Raw genomic sequence first — 17,699 nt, 5'->3', positions numbered from 1 at the left:
TAGACCCACTCAGAACAGAGAAACACAGAGGAATTTCTTCAGAATAACAACAGATAGGAATCTGCAACAAAGTTACGCTTTACAAGTTACGTTTTAACAAAATGGAAAGTAAATGAACAACGAAAAGAGAGTGTTTGCCCCAGCTAGCTGACAGAGGTGTTTGTGGACCACATCTCGGATACATATAGTAAAGAATGGGTTTCCTCAAATTGGGATTTTAAACGGATGACAAACAGCATTTGTAAAAAAAATTCAAATTTATCAGTATATAAGACAAAATACATAAATAACAACATTTCAAGGCAATAAAAGCAAACACATAAAGTTGGGGGTAAGCATACAGCCAGCTGAAAGTGAAGCCCAAAAGCTGTCAACCGACAGAATGTCCAATGCATTTCAAAAACACACAGTGTAGATCTTCTTCAGGGACTAAAAAGGCTTGAAACTTCCAAAGCTGTAGCTTAAATCTATGAGGATAAAATATATGTCATCAGAAATATATACAAACACATCAGTGTACATATTATAATTATCATACAATTTTATGCATGAATATTAAAATGCAGCCAGGAATTTGATCAGCTGAAAATACTGACCCCAACTGTAAGCATTCCACCGAAGAAATAGAAATGACTCAGAAGGTGAAGAATAAGTGGTCCGTCAAAGCCACGCATCAGAATTCGCCGATTAAAATTGTCAAGGTGTTCACCTAACTCTTTATCTAATTGTGCATAAGCATAGTGATCTCAATATTGAGAAATCGTATTATAAAGGCAGTCCAAATCTTTATCTAACTCTTTAGCTTTTTTGGCATACTCATCCCTTAGGAGAAGCATCATACCCCTCAAACACAGAAGTACCGGTAGATTATCTTTCCAAGCTTTCTTTAAAAAATGGGCTAAAATTTTCCATGATAGGAAAAATTTGTGGGCGTAATCCAAAAGGGCTGTCGCCACTTTCGATGTATTGATCAAAAGAGTGAGTATGCCAATGAAGTGAGGTTTTGTTCTCAAGTACCTTCCTAAGATTAAAAAGGTGGATGACAGTTCAGTATCTTTCTTCTCCTTAAGAAAAAAATCTTTGAAAAACCCAGTCTCAAAGTCATAAGGGCTTCCCAGTTTTGACTGGTATAATTGGCCATGGTCAATAGTCAATGTCTTAACTAAGTATTCAAAAATACATTTTAACATACAAGTAAATATAGGATAGGTCAGATAGCTGGAGGCAAAACAGATTGAGGAATAGGTATTTGCTACCCTGATAATATAATGAAAAGAGAGAGTTTGCCCCAGCTGAACAAACGAGAAATCTAAATCAAATTAATATTTGGTGTGACCACTCTTTGTCTTCAAAACTGCATAAATTCTTCTAGGCACACTTGCACATAGTTTCTGAAGGAGCTCGGCAGGTAGGTTGTTCCAAACATCCTGGAGAACTAACCACTGATCTTCTGTGGATGTAGCCTGTCTCAAATCCTTCTGTCTCTTCATGTAATCCCAGGCAGACTCGATGATGTTGTGATCAGGGCTCTCTGGGAGCCAAGCCATCACTTTGTGGACTCCTTGTTCTTCTTTATGCTGAAGATAGTTCTTAATGACATTGGCTGTATGCCGAGGGTTGTTGCCCTGCTACAGAATACATTTTGGGCCAATTACATGCCTCCCTGAGGCTGGGTTCACACTATACTACAAGACAGTAGTACGACTTTCAACCTACTTTGCTCTGCGACATCAGTCCTACATTGGTCCTACATTGGTCCTACATCCATCCAACTTTCATGAACAGGATACTACTTTGATCTGACTTTTCAGATAGTACAACTTGTCCTTTGACCAATCAAAACTAACACACAATGGAAGGGGCTACAGCAGGGGGCAGGAAAAAACACAATGTCGGATGCCAAAGTCGGATGGTTAGGACAAGAATCTGACTTTGCTCCTACTTCAATGATAGTCAATGGACTGAAGAAGGATCAAAGTCAGACCAAAGTAGTACAGGGAGCATTTTCAAAGTCGGACCGACTTGTGTTGGACCAGTTAAGACTGCTCCCATAGGGAAACATTGATTTTCACACGTCATACGACATGAGCTCCCAATGTCGGAACTTTTGTCGTACCAGTGTAAACCCGGCCTGATGATATGGCATGAGGGATAAGTATCTGCCTGTATTTCTCATCATTGAGAACTGGGAGTACAGCTATTGCTACACTCCTGGCATTCAGGAGTCTTTCTGCTGTCTCACACAGCAAGTGCTTTGCCATCCCCTTTTCTCTGCTGTGAGATCACAGAAGCCTTTGTGTTTTGTAAATGGGTTCACATAATACAAGAGGTTTTTTGATTTAGCATGAAGAGAAGAGGGGCAGGTAGAATGGCTGCACACAATTCTGCATCTGCAGTAGCTGGGACCTGAAGGTAGGGCATCAGAGGACTGAATGTACTGCAATAGCTATGCTCCCAGTGCTCACTAAAATTGTAAAATGTTAATTAAAGACATACGTCATGTACCTCATGAGTCATGTCATGTCAGTGGCTAAATGCCTGTTGTTCAGCTTTAAGTTCAACTAAAAGAAAAAGTTGTTTCTTTCAACATATTTCAACAGACATTAGAGGGTTGATTTACTTAAGGCAAATAGTCACACTTTGCAAAGGAATTTTTCCCGGAGCTTACTGAATGTTAGGTGCTCGTCTTCTCAGTAATATCAGTTACCCCTGGTTGCCTAGGCTAGGATGGAGGAGCGGAGGTCCCGATCACCGGTGGACAGACACCACACATACACGATTGTACGTGAATAATGACTGCGAAATTTATTAACTCACACATAGCCTTTTATGCAGTACAAGAAAAAGACCCTGCCCCGTAGAAGTCATTACACATAAACATACGTCAGCATTATACTTCCTCAAACAATAGTCCTTGTTAAGAAATATAGACCAAAAGTTAGTGAATTTGTCCTAGCTCGTTACGCTTGCACATCAGTGTCTGCTGACTGACCCCAAATATGTCAAGAGTTCAGCAAAACCATTCTCAACCAGCATTACCTCATCATGCGGTTGGTGTCACAAGTTGAAACAGACAATTGATGCTTGTATAGAAACTTGAGACAGACCTTCTGGTCAGACTTGAGTAATATCTTCATTCAGTCACGCTACTAATTATCACGTTATCAGTAGTTTATTACGTACACATAGCCCAGGCTTTGTTACTCATAAAATAAAAGTAAAGCATAAATAAAAAAAGGTACCCCATACCTTATAATCCTCCCTTTGGCCATTCTGTACTATACAGAATGGTCAAAACCTAATCAAGGTTCATGTTCCTGATTCTCATACCAAATATTTGAACTATTGGGAATGGCGGTTAATTTTAGGGTCTCCTGATTTGATACAGTCCCCTTAGCAGAACAAAGACATCCTACAATTCTATAGCAAGCGTATAAAAATAAAATAAAAAACAATATGATCACAATAGTCATGGCTGTGTTTTTTAACCAAGAGGTTATATTTCCAAGACTAAAATTGGCTAGAGGGTCCCATGTTATTGCAATATTCCTAGCCTCGTCTTGGAGTTTATTTACTTCTTTTCTGTGTTGTGCAATTATATTATAGTAATCAGGTATTTCAATGCTAGTATTATGAATCCAGGTACAGCACTCATACTTTCGTAATTTCACAAAGCCCTGTGAGTGCTGCACTCATACTTTCTATGGCCAGTTCATGTAGTTCTAGCTGTTTCCTTATTGCCCTAGTTTCTATGTTTAATTTAGTGATATCGTCGGAATTCTTTTCCAAGATCTCATCAATAATTCCAGTATAATTATTCAGTCTCTTCATTAAATCTATTCCCCATCCTGTCCAGGATGGGAACCAGGCCCATGCCATATCTTTTTCTAGGAATATCTTTCTCTTATTACGATGTTTAAGGGGATATCTGGGATGAACACTGGCTTCAAGAAGGTGACTCCCTTCTTTATCCCCCAACACACCCATAATGGGGGCTAGTGCTGCGAGATAACACCATCCCTGGGGTTTTGTGGGGATCCAAGGGTGACAAAGCTTCCCACAACAGATATAAGTATTATTCCCCAAGGCTATGGGGCGCTCGAGGAACACTTTATACAATTTGTCGGAATAGCCAGAAAATGTAAGAGTTGATAAGAGTTGAGCCATAGGGGAAGTGGTGCTGGTATTTAAGAATTGGTATAATGTGGTGTTTAAGGTGGTGTCTTGAGTTCTATAAAAGGTCTCGTTTAATGCTGTCATTGAAATATTAAGCTTTGATTGCTTACAAATTTCGGCTCCCTTGGTAGTATTTCCCAACCTAAAACACCAATCTGGATAATGGCTTCTACCTATGATCTGAAAAGTGAGGGTTTTGTTAGAAGCTTTTCTTGTAACATCGGTAAGAACTATTGGGGGTGTGCCTTTAAGGAGAAGGGTGAAATTTAAAGGTATGGCCATCAAAGGAATCCTAGCAGTACTAGGGTGAAGCTTACTACATATCCAGCATTTATCAAAACCTGATTTTTGGGCATAGCTGTATTTAAATTTAAATAACAACATTTTATCAGTAAACTCTTGGGAAGGTTCACTTCTTTTGTGTCTAACAGCGGGTGTGTTATTTGTCTTGGGGGAGGGAGTCCCACAAATCCCTTTTAATGGTCCCAAATCTTCTGGGTGGTATATACAATTAGCTATCAACCAGGTTGGTAAAAACACTACTAGGGCAGTACAGCATAAGAGGCATAAGGCCTTTCCTGACACTGATGGAGAAAGCATCTTTGTTTTTTAAAGTTCTGATTATTTGTTATCTAAGAGTTCTGTTCTTCTTCTTCGTTTCTCATCCCGGCAGTTGTTGGCTCTGTTTTGTCCTTTTGAGGGGTGTGGGATCTTCCAGGGAAATTTGTTCTATGCCTCTCTGAACTTCTTGTAGATCTTGTTCTTGGGAGTTGCTGCTCTCTGTCACTGCCAGGGGCTCTGGAGTCGAGGGAAGCTGGGGACACTTTTTAAGACGGCTGGCGTGGATCCAGGTGTTTCCTAGGTCTGTTAACACTGCGGTCCTGGATACCTTTTCCACCTTCCATGGTCCTGAGAAAGCCGGTCCGATACTCTTTCTTTGTGCTAATTGTTTGATCAGCACTTTATCCCCAGGGATGAAGGGATGCGTTGGTTCTGTGGGAAGAGGGAAAAAGGTGACAGAAACGTGTTCGTTTATTTCGTGGAGCATACTTACCAGATTTTTCACGTACATTTCCTGTTGGGAATAAATGTTAATGTTAGAGTTAGGGTCTAATGGGGGTAATAGTCAGAAGTTGGATTTGTTTATTCAAATTATTTGTACAAAAAGATTTATTATACAGGTTGGTTAAAGGGGCAGCTCCTATGTGTCCTGGGCCATGGAGGCATGAGAGTATGAGAATGCAACTTGCTTCAGGTACTCCCAATACCTTCCCCTCTTTTGTCCAAAGACCCTCGGGGTCTTTGGTCAATCCTGCAGCGACCCAGAAACGAACGTCCTGGTCTGTGGCCATTGTTTGTATTTGTGCTACAATTGTTTTGAAGTTAGATGAAGTGAAATGCTCTTTAAAGAAAACTGTTGTGGGGGCAGGGGGGTTAGGGGAGGAGGCGGCAGCCTGCTTTGCAGTCCTATCGGCTAGGGCGTTACCCTTGGATATTTTACTGTTATCCGAGGAATGGGCTTTTACCTTGATAATAGCCACTTCCTTTGGGAGAAGGATGGCCTGGAGAAGAGCCATAATATGTGTTGAATTGGCAATTAGTCTATTGTCTGCGGTTTTGAAACCTCTATTAGCCCATATCACACCAAAGTCATGCACCAATCCGAAAGCATATCTACTGTCAGTGTAAATGTTCACCTTTTTATCAGTGAATAGAATGCAGGCTCTGGTGAGAGCTTCCAATTCTGCTACTTGGGCTGAAGAGGGAGGTAGCGGCTTGGCTTCTAGCACCTTGTCTGGTAATTGGACTATCGCATAACCTGTTAGGAAAGTGGAATCAGAGGGGCGGGAGCAACTACCGTCAACGAAAACATCTTCCGCATCTATAATAGGTGTATCCGTGAGATCAGGTCTAGGGGATGTGATGGATTCCACTTTTTCCACACAGTCATGAAGCTGGTCTGGGTCTTGTGGTAGACGCAGCATGGAGTGCAGGAGGCGGACAGCAGGGTTGCTAACGGGAACATATTTAAGAGATAGATTGTCAGTGTTCATAAGGGTAATCTCATAACCGCTGAGCCTTTGTGAGGTCATGTGTTGGGTGTTCATGTTCTGTATGAGGTGGGTGACAGAATGTGTGGTGTAAAGCGTCATCGGGTGTCCCAAGATCATTTTGTTAGCGTCCTGTACTGCCATAGCACAGGCTGCTAAATTCTGGAGACATGACGGCATGCCTTGAACCTGGACAGGGAGTTTCTTGGATAGGTAAGAAACCGGGCGGTATCCTGTTCCATGTTGTTGTGTGAGAACCGCGGCAAAAGATTTCCCTGAAACTACACAGTACAGCTGAAAAGCTTTACCATAGTCTACCAATCCCAGGGCGGGTGCACATGACAGACTGTTTAATAGAGCTTGAAAAGCTTGTAGTCTGTCTTCAGTCCAATCTATTAATTTAGGGGCTGTCGAGCCAGTAGCCTCTCTTAGGATACTATCATAATGAGAACAGTCAGGAATCCATTGGCGGCAATATACCATTGCACCCAAGAACGAGAGTAGGGCGGCTTTGTCTTTTGGGGGACTGAGAGCTCGAAGGGCTGCGGCATGTTTGGGGGACACTAGCCTTGTCCCTTCCTTTAGAATGCACCCTAGGTATTCTACCTGTGGCTGGCACCATTGTATTTTCTTCCTTGAGGCTAGATGCCCGGCGTGAGCTAGGTGTTGTAACAGTGATGTTGAATCGACCGCACAATCTTCAGCAGTTCGACTGCACAGGAGCAGGTCGTCCACATACTGTATTAGTACCGACCCACGCTCAGAAGTCCAAGACTTGACAGTCTCGTTGAGTACCATAGAGAAGGCGGCTGGACTGTCTACATACCCTTGCCAGGTTAGTTGGCCCCCGGCCCAGGAGAAGGCAAACATGGGTTGGGCTTCCTCAGCAATGGGAATACTGAAAAAGGCATTCGCCAAGTCAATTACTGTATAGCAGAGGGATTCTGCCGGTATACAAGAGAAAATGAAGGTGATATCCGAAACCAATGGTGGTAAGGGTATAACTTGTTTGTTTACGGCCCTAAGATCTTGGACAAGTCTCCACTCGCCGCTAGCCTTCTTCACGGGGTAAATAGGCGTGTTCCATGGACTGATGACTGGTCTTAAAATGCCTAAGGATATATATTCTTGGATTTGGGGGGCAATACCTTGAGTTTTTTCGGGAGGCAGGGGGTATTGTTTGTGATATTGTGCTTCTGCGTCAGGGCGCATCTGAGGCGAGTAAGGCGTACAGTTAATGAAACCTACGCTACCTTTGTTTTCCGCCCAGATAGCATGTGTTTCGAGAGAGGCGGGGAGTAGCATAAAGAAGCCTCTGTGTGCATGTCGCTTAGGGCCATGTAAGTCACATAATGGTGAACTAGCGGTAAGGGAACCTTCTCTATTAAACTTAATGGTAATACACAGTTGTGCCAAGAGGTCCCGTCCCATAAGGGGCACAGGGCATGAGGACAAGACGGCAAAAGTTTGGGTACATAATTTCTGTCCTTCTGGAGTGGCTACAGTCAGTGGTGGAGTGATGGGATGGGTGACAGGTGTCCCATTAATACCAACAGAGTTTCCCTCGGTGCATTATTTGTGGCTGTGTAGGATATTGGGGTAGTGGTTGACGAGGGTTCTAGTATGGCAGATAACGGGGATACTGTGGGCGGGTCTGGGGGTTAAATCCCCTGCCTCTGCCTCTTGCTCTAATCTGTCCAGTCCTATAAGGGCACTGGGATTTCCAATGTCCTTGCTGTCCACAATTGCCTATATTTTCCAAGGCATTTGTTCCATGCACAGAAACAATCCTTCATGTATTGTGGGTCAGCCCCTTTGCAGGGAGGATAAGAATGCTTATGTACCTGACAAATTTTACTGACTTCTTGCCAGTCTTCCTCTGAACAAGGACCTTGGGGTCCTGGGTCATGGATTCCCAATTGGTGACACCTTTCCCGGACTTGTGTCCAAAATGGTTCTACCTGGGGGCCAGGGATCATATTACTGACAAATTCATAGGGTGATGGGGTGGCCATGGCTTGGGTTGCTGCAGAATTCCCCATCTAGTAGTCTGGGCAGTGTGTGTCTAGTGGCAGGACACAGGTGATAACACCTGGTTTATCCAACAATCCGGTCTCTGGTCTGGGAGTAGGATCCCTGATCTTTTTTGGGGCAGATGGACTTATATAAAACTATGAAGATTTACCCTTAATATACGATGAAGGGTAAATCTTTCCTGGTGGCGGGATATACCCCTCTTACACCAAGTCTGCAAGAGAACCCCCCTGGTCTGGTGGTCAGTAAAATCCACTTGTCATCTATTCTTAGGAAGAGTAGACCTAACGTGCAATGGGGGCAGGCGGATGCTATGTCACTACAAGAGGGCTCCTCATACTCTGCACTCATTTAAACAACAACAATTATTTTCCTTATACTCTATATTAAAACTTATACTCTATATACTTACACACGTACCTAGAGAGAAACAGACATATTCTTAATATACTTTAAGACATGAAATAACCGTATTGCAATACATTTATCAATTTATAGTGCACTTTTTAAAAAAAAAAATTTTTCAAATGGGCGTCCACTCCACCAATCCCTTTGTCACGGGCGTAATCTACTACTTCCCGTGTTAAAAATACTATCACCAATAGTTTATAGTCAGACCAACCTAGTCGGACTCTCCTAAACCTATAAATTCCTTGCGAGCCCTTTTAACCTTCCGAGGGACCAGCCTAGTCCGCCGCGAAGGCACAGTTACTTCTTTTAAATTTAAACTAAGTTCGTAGCGGCCGCCCGGACAGAGTAAGTGTTTACACCATTCACCAATCAGGTAAAAAGAGTAAAGTGACTTACCTGTCGCAAGACGAACCCCACTTCTGGTACCAAAACTGTTAGGTGCTCGTCTTCTCAGTAATATCAGTTACCCCTGGTTGCCTAGGCTAGGATGGAGGAGCGGAGGTCCTTTTCACCGGTGGACAGACACCACACATACACGATTGTACGTGAATAATGACTGCGAAATTTATTAACTCACACATAGCCTTTTATGCAGTACAAGAAAAAGACCCTGCCCCGTAGAAGTCATTACACATAAACATACGTCAGCATTATACTTCCTCAAACAATAGTCCTTGTTAAGAAATATAGACCAAAAGTTAGTGAATTTGTCCTAGCTCGTTACGCTTGCACATCAGTGTCTGCTGACTGACCCCAAATATGTCAAGAGTTCAGCAAAACCATTCTCAACCAGCATTACCTCATCATGCGGTTGGTGTCACAAGTTGAAACAGACAATTGATGCTTGTATAGAAACTTGAGACAGACCTTCTGGTCAGACTTGAGTAATATCTTCATTCAGTCACGCTACTAATTATCACGTTATCAGTAGTTTGTTACGTACACATAGCCCAGGCTTTGTTACTCATAAAATAAAAGTAAAGCATAAATAAAAAAAGGTACCCCATACCTTATACTGAATGTGGTGAAATTTAATTTTGCAAAGAATGCCCAATTGTTTCCATTGTCACATGGAAAAATGTATTGGCAGCTCCAGATTAAACACCAATAATTAGAACCTCCTTAGGTAGTATTTAGGTGCATACGTGTGTGAAGTCATAATGCCAAGAATAAAATAGCTACCTAAGGCCCTGAGAAAGAAGGTTGTGGGTTCCTATAAGTCTGACAAGGAATTTAAAAAGATTACCAAATTATTTGAAGTAAGTCATTCCACTGTAAGAAAAATAATAATTTGTCCAGTTGTGGATGGCCTAAGAAGACAGCTTAACAAATTTAGCCCAAGAGCTGACCATTTAATGCTAATGCAGACCATAGATGATAGGATTTTCTTTCCTTCCACCATGGGTGGAAAAAAAGAAAATTGGTTGATTCCACCATCAACTAGACATGTGCATTAGTTTCCGTCCAAATGCATTTTCGTTCAAATTTTGGGCATTTTCGTTATTGTTTTAACAAACGATAACAAACGTGCAGAATCTGAAAACTGAAAGATCCAACATAAACAAATGCTTTATTTTCATTTTTGTTGCGACAACAGTTCGATATAGATAGAGATTCAACATGACACTGACAATAGCGATCTGTGTCCATCGAATTTGTGCCTAACCTTAGCTCTACTAGTCCAAGATTATTCTACACAGAGAGAAAAGATTCAACATATAGAGAAAAGATTCGACAGAGAGAAAATATTTGACATTATATAGACAATAGCAAAAAAGGCCGAACGTGCCTAACCTAACTCTATTAGTCCAAGATTATTTGACATAGAGAGAAAAGATTCGACATGAAGATTTGACGAAACAGTCGCTGCGAGTGGACATTTGTGGTCAAATGCTCTGCCCATAGGCTATAGAATAATTCTAATATTGGTTGACTAGAAATAATAATTAATAAATATAATTATTACTAGTGTCATACAACATTAGAATTAGAATTCTACTATAGCTTGCAGGCGGAACATTCAACCAGAAATGTACGATTGCAGCGTCCTACAGTTTAGCTGCTCCATCGAATCTTCTTAGAACATTCGACAGACACTATACGCCTTCAATGACCGATTCAACCTTAATTATTTTGGATTTTCGGTCGAATGCATTTTTTAACGAAACAAAATAAATAAAAACTAATTTCGGGAGTAACTAAATACATTTATTTTTCAGACAAAAAAACAAAATTCCGAACAAAATATTTCAGTGTGCACATGTCTACCATCGACACGGCCATTGTTGATGTGGAAATGCCCCAAATGCCGAGCTATTATATAGAATATAGAATATAATGCAGAATATAATGGCCACTGCTGTTGGCCATAGCCGCTGGCAGCAACTGTATGTTGAAAATTCCGACAGACTGGGGGCGCATGCGCGAGGTCTGGCATGGCGGACGCACCTTGCTAAGGCTCCGCACTCCCCGCCGCCGCTTTGGGATTTAACCGCTAAGCCAAGCCCGAATCAATCTTCATCTTGGATCGTACCTCACCCCCGCTAGCCCTGGCATCTAGTGGAATGGTGCTGACGGGCCACAGAGGGAAGAACAAGCCAAAACCTATTAAGGAAGCCCTCGCCCGCGTCTCGTCCAAAATGGCGGCGAAGGCCCTCGCTATCCAGCGGGCGTCCTCCGCCCCCCAGCCGAGAGACCTCGGACAGCGACGATGACCGGGAGGTGAGCACACACGATCCCACAGAAGTATCCCCGCTACCATCAGGGATGATCCCCAGCGATTTTCTCAAGCGCATGGAGACCATGCTGCAGAAAGCCCTAAACGCTACCTCGGAGCAGATTACAGACCGTCTCTCGAGGGAGATACGTGATATAGGCCAGCGCACTGCTGCCTTAGAATCCAGAGTTGATGACATCGAATTCGCTTTACAGGAACAAGCTCAGGAACAAACAGCTCTCCGGGAAGAGAATGTCACCCTTCTCTCACGCTGGGAAGACGCTGAGAACCGCTCACGTAGAGCCAACCTGAGGATAAGAGGCATACCCGAATCCGTGGCCGATGTTCAGTCCTTTGTAACGGCCATGTTTCAAGAACTAGCCCCGGGCATACCTATTGAACGCTTAGAATTTGATAGGGTTCACAGAGCCCTCACCCGACGGCAAGCAGATGGCCCTCCCAGGGACATTATTGTTCGGCTACATTTTTTCCGAATGAAAGAACAGCTTCTCCGCGCAGCCCGCAACAAGGATTCCTTATAATTCCAGGGGCACACATACCAACTATTTTCAGATCTAGATCCCCTTACTATTACCAAGCGCTGAGCCATGAAGCCTCAGCTACAGATCTTACTTCACCACCAGCTGAAGTATACCTGGAGATTCCCGTTCGCAATACAGTTCTCCTACCAAGGACAGCAGCACACCTGTTTGTCCCCGGAATCTTTACAGCGCCTCCTGGAAGGTCTTCATCTTACCCATCCAGACCCGCATACAGAGTCCAACCTGCCTCGCACACCAGCTCGTTCGGTGACGCATCCTTATTCGGCTACACCGCATCGCAACCAACCAGGCCCTGTGTCTGTTCGCAAAGGAACCCCTGCTAGGCTGTCGGATGGTGTTGTTTCTACTCCCAAATCTCGCCCACCGCGCTGAACTGATTGTATAGGTGCTCTTATCCTCTCTTACTTTATTTTCTTCATTTTTTATCTCCCATCGTGAGCATTTCTAGGATTCGGACATCTGTGCGGAAGACGACTACTGGCCTCTGTTCCGGAGGACATCTTCCACCGAATCCTTTCTACCTGCTGTTCCGTATGTACTTTCTTTTTTCTTCCCCCCCTTGTAAATTTTTTTTTTTTGTTTCACAAATTTTATTGAGTGAACCAAAGCATAAAATTCAACATAGTAAGCAAACAAATACAGTCGCATATTGTAAATGTGGTAATAGTAGAGTACAGTTAAAAAGGGAATTAGAAAAATAATATTCCTGTATATAGTACAACATATATATATGAACATATCAACAAAAATATTCCAACATAATACTGAAGGACAGTTGGTAATTTGGCTAACTGTACCCAGAGTAGGGGGGGGGGGAGGTATAGGGGTGGGGGAAGGGTGAGGGGTGTAAGGAGAGAATGGGAGGGAAAAAAAAAAAAAAAAGGAGAATGGGGGGGAGGGGAAACAGTATCGTAAGAAAAGTACTTATGATTACAAAATGTAATTCAATTCTGTCTGAACTTAGCTCTTATAGAAGTAATTTTCTAATGGTTTACGATTGATTTGTATTCCTGAGTGTTTTTATATTCTATCCATTCATGCCAGGTTGCATAGAATTTAGTAATTTTTTCCTGAGATACACTTATAAGTTCTTCAATCTGCTCTATGTTGTTGATTCTCCGAAACCATTCTTTCTTCGTTGGAATGGCCTCGGAGCGCCAGTGGATGGGGATACAGTGACGAGCCGCGTTGACCATAAACATTGGCAATGATTTTAGATAAATTTTTTTGGGGATGTCATTCAAGTGAAGGAGGTATTGTGCCGCGTTAAAAATCAAGTGTTCTGAGGAGATTTTGTTGATTGTTTCATGAACCTCCAACCAGAAGGTCTGGATCGAGGGGCAGGACCACCACACATGGAGCATCGAGCCCTCTTCTCGTCTGCATCTCCAGCATTTTTCTGAGGATGTAGGGGAGAACTTGTGTATGATAGAGGGAGTCCTATACCATCTGGACAAGATTTTATAGCTACATTCCTGGGTGGCTACATTTAGAGACCCTTTGTGTGCGTAAATATATAGTTTTTCCCATTGTTTTTCGGATATTGAGATATCAAGATCTCTTTCCCAATGTTCACATGTTTTGATGGACAAATCGGGTGACCCTTCAAATAGTGAATTATAAATGATTGATATAATATGTCTATGTGGGTCTTTCTTCATACATAGGTCTTCAACAGTCGTTAGGGGTTTCGTCCAAAGATGCGTTGTCCATCTGTTGGTCAGGAAATGTCTAATTTGAATATAGTTCCAGTGGGGTATTTGGAAGGGTGTTATAGTGTCATGGAGATCTTCTCTGGAGAGAATTTGCCCATTTTTGAAGAAATGTTTGGCGAGGATTTCTTTATGTGGCCAATTGAGTAAAAGAAAGTTTCTATCTAATCCTGGTGGGAAGTCAGGGTTATTTCTCAGAGGTGTGAGGGGGCTATACCAAGGGGTGGGTATTTTGGATTTGAATGTGTTGTGAAAAATTTCCAACGTGGGTCCAACTAGGGGGTGCATTTTGATGTGATTAGGGTGATGTTTAGGGTGGATCCACGGAAGTGACTTAATTGGGAAGGTGAACTGAGACTGCTCTAGCGTCACCCAATCCTTAACAGCTTGATGAATATTCCAGTCTACTATACGGGATAAGAGAGTTGCTTGGTGGTATTTCCTAAGGTCAGGGAGAGCTATACCACCCTTGTGTTTAGGGAGGTTTAGTCTGGCGAACTTTATTCTGGGGGTTTTGCCCCTCCATATAAACATGGAGCATGCTTTACGAAAAGCTGCAAAAAAGGATAGTGGCAGTCTGATGGGGATAGTTTGCATGACATATAGGTATCTGGGTAAGATTGTCATTTTTATTAGCGAGGCCCTGCCAAACCATGAGATGTTTAGGGCGTTCCATCTTCTCAAATCATCTTGTGTTTCTTTTAGGATGGGAATATAGTTTAATTGGTATAGCATTTTTAAATCTGAGGGAATTTCGATGCCCAAATACGTGATGCTCTTTTCAGCCCAGATAAATGGGTGGTTTTTCTTGCAGAGTTCTACTGAACTTGGCTGCAGGGTGATATTAAGAGCGTTAGATTTGGCATGGTTGATTTTCAGATTGGAAAGAAGATGGAAATGTTCCAGGTCTTTGAGGAGGTTAGGTAAGGATGTGTGAGGTTCCGATAGGAAGAGTAGCATATCATCAGCGAATGCTGCAACTTTGTAGGTGTTATTTTGAATTTCTATTCCCTTAATGTCATTATTTATTCTAATTCTATTTAATAGTGGTTCTAGAGTGAGGACAAATAGGAGTGGGGAGAGTGGGCATCCTTGTCGAGTGCCATTTCGTAGATTGAAGGCGTTCGATAGGTGGTTGTTTACACGAACTCGTGCAGTCGGATTGGAATATAATACATTGATGTAGGATCGCATTTGTGGTAGTATTCCTATATTGTTCAAAACAGCGTCTATGAAATCCCATGCCACCCTATCGAACGCCTTCTCTGCATCGAGGGAGAGGAAGAATCCTTGTTTTTGTTTTGAAGTTAACCAGTAACTAATGTTTAAGGCTTTGGTCGTGTTATCTCTTCCCTCTCTGCCAGGAATAAAGCCCACTTGGTCTAGGGTAATAAGGGATGTTAGTAAAGGTAGTATTCTGTTAGCTAAATTTTTCGCATAAAGTTTTACATCGACATTAATTAAGGAAATCGGCCTATAGTTTGTGACCTGGGTGATGTCCTTGCCTTCTTTGGGTATTACAGTTATATGGGCTTCTAGTAATTGCTTGGGGGGGTGTTTCTCGGAGTGTAGGGATTGAAAAGATTTCAAAAATTGAGGTTTTAGTATGTCAATGAAAGTCTTGTAGTATTGGTGGGGTAATCCATCAGGGCCTGGGGCTTTTCCTATTTTCATCTCTTTTATGGCTTTATCTAGTTCCGCGCCAGAGATCGGTTCTTCAAGTTTCTGGGCAGTAGCGTTTGAGATTCGGGGTGGACTGTATTTACTTAGAAATTCTTGGATAAGGTTGGCTCTTAGGTCTGAATTTAGCGGACTCTTGGGATTGGAAGGGATGTTATAAAGAGATTGGTAATATAATTCAAATTGTTTTGCAATCTCCACATTCGAGGATTGTAATTTGCCTTGTTTGTCCATTATTTGGTGAATTGTTGCTGAGATTTTTTTGTTTTGTACTGCTTTAGCGAGCAGTCTCCCACTTTTGTTTCCTTGCTCATAGTATATTTTGTGTCTTAAGATATGTTGTATTTTGGTTTTGATATTTAGTTCATCTGCGAGTAGTTTCCTCGCGTTTGTTAACTCCTCAAATGTTGAGATTGCAATAGTTCTTTTATGTGTTGTTTCAAGATTATGGATACGCGCTATCAATAAGTTTATCCTGGACTGTTTTTCTTTCTTTATTTTGGCTAGTTTTCTTATAAATTCTCCTCTGATAACACATTTGTGTGCCTCCCACTGTGTGATTGATGAGGTTTCTCCGTTATCATTATGTGCAAAGTAGTCTTTTAGTGTTTCATTAAACTCTGAAATATCTTTGGGATCTTTTAATAAGGAGGTGTTTAGTCTCCATGTTTTTGTGCTAGTGTTTTTCTCAGGGAATGTTAAAGTCATGGTGATAGGGTGATGGTCTGAAATGGTCATTGGTTCGATGGTACTGTTGGTCAGGAGGGATAGGTCTGGTTGTGTTATGAAGAAATAATCTATTCTTGAATATTTTTGATGAACACTGGAAAAGAATGTGAAGTCCTTGGTTTGGGGATAGAGGGTTCTCCAAGAATCATGTAGCATAAGGTTTTGTAGCTGTATTTTAATTTGTTTTAATGCTCTATATGGAAGGCTCGATGCTCCACTCGAGGTGTCTATTGCGGGGTTTAGCGGAATATTAAAGTCTCCCCCTAGGATGAGAATACCAGACGCGAAAGTCGTTAGTAGGTCTTTGATTTTACGGAAGAAGGCTACCTGTTTAGAGTTTGGAGCATATATATTTGCAATAGTGATGGGGTGATGGCCAAGTTTACCTTTTAAAAATATAAATCTGCCTCCAGGGTCAGACATAGAGTCTTGGAGTTGGAATGATGTCTGTTTGGAGATCAAAATTGAGACCCCTTTTGTTTTCCCTTCGGGATTTGTGGCATGGTAGGCAAATGGGAAGCGTTTGTCTTGTAATTTCGGGAATTTTTCGGATTTGAAATGTGTTTCTTGGATACATATGATATTTGCTTTGTGTTTGTGGAATTCGTTGAGTAATTTGGTCCTTTTTTCAGGTATGTTAAGTCCTTTGGCATTAAGTGAGAGGAGTTTGATCATTAGTGGAGTGGTATTCTGTTTGCTATTAGTCATCTTAGAGTTTGACTGTATACCTCTAGATGAATGGGTAAGTTTCTGAGAAACCAAGGATAATAATAAAAAAAAAAAAAAAAAAAAAACACAAAAAAAAGAAAACCGGGGGGGGGGGGGGGTAGAGGGTAATAGGGGTGAAGGGGAGAAATGTGTGAAGGGGGTTAGACCGGGGGTAGAGATAGACCTGCTAGTCTACCCTATTGGGTATCCGGTTTGTTCAAAGAGCAAAGGAGGTTGCCCTTTGTGTGAGAACGGGGACTACTCAGGGCTCAATGGATGCTTGTGATTGCTAAGTGATTAGCAGTATACTAAAAAGAAAGAAGTTTTCCCTCTTCTCTCTTGATAGTTTCTTCCTTTCTTTATTCTTTGTGAGATTTCTCCTCTTGCTATGGAATTACTTCCTGCACTCGGGAGAAGACAATTGAGATAGTGTTTAATTGGATTAGGGCATTTTCTTGATAGATTGGGCCAGGGTAGGGGTTGGTATCAGACCTATTATCTATTAGGAGGTTTCAAGGATGAGTTATAGCAATTTAGCCCTTAATGTATAAATGAAGAGCCACGACAGGGCAGAAACAATAAGGGTGTACCAAGATTAATAGCTTGAAAGAGACAATAGAGTATTTCAAGTGTCTACAGAAATTTGGTGGAGCGGTTGATTAGTTTATGGTGAAAGCCATTTTGTCTAATCTATGAGAGGTTTGTGTCAGGTGTACCTTATACTAAGAGCAGTATAACAACAATATGTCTCTCCCAGTGAAGTATAGGGGGGTGAAAGATTGGTTACAATCTGACGACTAGAATATATACCGTCGACCTTCCGAGGGGGAGGAGGTCTCCCTCGGTCTTATTACCATAAAGAACAACTCTATAGAAATTCTGAACTTTAAACATTTTTAACCCGCATCAACAATGCCTG

At 42.0% G+C, this 17,699-nt stretch overlaps 1 long non-coding RNA gene across 1 annotated transcript; it reads right to left on the bottom strand.

Moving 5' to 3' along the window:
• Window positions 1-2,779: 2,779 nt before the first annotated feature.
• Window positions 2,780-9,680, bottom strand: LOC143973982 (uncharacterized). Its single transcript, XR_013272144.1, has 2 exons — window positions 9,069-9,680; window positions 2,780-5,169 (listed from the first exon to the last, which is right to left on the bottom strand). It is a non-coding gene; the product is annotated as an uncharacterized LOC143973982 (long non-coding RNA).
• Between the last annotated feature and the right edge of the window lie 8,019 nt (window positions 9,681-17,699).

This window comes from Lithobates pipiens, unplaced genomic scaffold (genome assembly GCF_037356315.1).
Source record: "Lithobates pipiens isolate NorthernLeopardFrog02 unplaced genomic scaffold, aLitPip1_a1.2 Scaffold_13, whole genome shotgun sequence".
Classification (NCBI taxonomy): domain Eukaryota; kingdom Metazoa; phylum Chordata; class Amphibia; order Anura; family Ranidae; genus Lithobates; species Lithobates pipiens.
Note: the sequence above shows the minus strand (reverse complement) of the source record. Positions and strands in the feature narration are given on the sequence as shown.